The following is a 1,961-nucleotide window of genomic DNA, read 5'->3' as shown; positions in this document are numbered from 1 at the left end:
TCTCCTGGTTGAAGGTTTTTCAGGATACTTGGAAGACTGTTTGTGTTGTGGATTAGGACTTCTAGAATTCTTCCAAGCTTTTCTTTAATAAGCTTATAGTCCTTGGTTTTAGTCCTAGGTCCATGATCCATCTTGAGTTGGTTTTTGTGTATGGTGTGAGGTGTGGATCTTGCTTGAGTTTTTTGCAGAACCCGGAGATCAGCCCATCTATTTATGGTCAACTGATTTTTTTGACAAGGAGATGAAATCAGCTAAGTGGGGAAACGACAGCCTTTTTAACAAATGGTGTTGGCAAAATTGGAAAAGTACTCCTCTTCTTAACTGACTTCTTTCATCATGATCTTTACATCAACATGTAATGGATTTATTATTTCTTTGTTAACCAAGTATTTTTATAATTTCATTTTAATATTGATATATAATTCATATATAAACAAAAGCTTGTGGAAGCCCTTAATTTTTACTAGTGTAAAGTACTTCCAAACCAAATGTTTCTTGGCTGTTGCTTAAAGCAGTGCTTTTAAAAGACTGGGTTGCAGTTTACTCGTGACTTGGGAAGTTAATTTAGTAGGTTCTAGGCTTTTTAAAACCAGTGAATTAGAAATTATTAAAAAAAAAAAGAAGAGTGAGTACATTACATGTAAGGTTAAGTACTATTTTGTGAGTTGGGGTTTTTTTTGTCTTTGTTGTGTGTGTGTGTGTTGGGGGGGGTATGTGTGTATGTAGAATTGAAATGTTAGAAAGGGGTTTCTTGCTAACTTTGGAAAGTTCCAGCCCTGAAGAAGCTCTTCTTTGAGCAAGAAAACATAAAAAGTTATTCATTGTTACATTGAGATAATTTGGAAACAATCTAAATTCAAAGAAAGGAATTATGTAAATAAAATGTGAAAGATTGATAATATGAAATGAACTAGGTCAGAAAATCATAAGTGTACCATTAAGGAAATAAAGAAATACAAAATGATACTTTATATTCTTGGAAGTGCGTGAATGTTATTTTAGAATAGATTGGAATGGATACACCACATTTATGATTCTGATTAGCTCTGGGAAAGAGAATGGAGATGACAAGCAAAGAAAATTTATGGTTTTATTTAAAAAGTGCTAGCTCCTATTAAAATAGACATTAAAGAGAGTTTGGGGGAAAAAGTAAAACAATGCTATTATTCTCACTAACTTCTCCCCTTTTTTTTTATGAAGTACATTCCCCCCTTAACAATACTAGATTGAATTATAATGAGCTTATTATTGTTATTTTAAAGTATATTAAAATTTGACAGACACATGGATATTTAATTTTTTTCTGTTTTTAGCAGGTTGTTGTTATGTGCCGTCGAGTAGTTTGCGACTCATAGCGACCCTATGTACAACAGCCCTAAACCCTGCTCTATCCTGTGCCAATCACACTGCCTCTGACAAACCCATCCCGATTACCCCAGTCACTGAATCAATCCACCTCATAGAGGGTCTTCCCCTCCTGTGCTGTTCCTCTATCCTCCCAAGTATGATGTCCCTCTCCAAGGACAAAAGAAAAATAAAAATCAAATAAATTGAAATATTGGGTATAGATTGTGAAAAAGAAGCAGATAATAGTCAGTTTATAATCTGGAAAATAATAAAATCATAATAATTTATTTGGTCAGGAAATATCTATTTCTGCTAGTGCTGGTTGCTGTTCTAAAGTCCTCAGAGGCCACAGCAAATCACCCATACAAGCTAGAATCTTATGGCATTTACAGTCTAGCAGGCAAAACCCCTTGTATTGGGTACTCACTTGTGTGACAGGCCTGGAGCCCTTTGCATTATATTCAGTTTCTTCCTCACAACCACCTTATGTCAGTGACATGTTAGCTAATTAAGGAAATGGAAGCTTGAAGAAGTTAAAACAATTTACTTCCTAGTGTAGCCAAAGGCAAGAGTAAAATAAGAATTATTTGGGGTGATTTTAAGAAAGTTTTTTT

Source organism: Elephantulus edwardii, unplaced genomic scaffold (assembly GCF_000299155.1).
Source record: "Elephantulus edwardii isolate Elephantulus edwardi_28Jun2011 unplaced genomic scaffold, EleEdw1.0 scaffold00105, whole genome shotgun sequence".
NCBI lineage: Eukaryota > Metazoa > Chordata > Mammalia > Macroscelidea > Macroscelididae > Elephantulus > Elephantulus edwardii.
Note: the sequence above shows the minus strand (reverse complement) of the source record.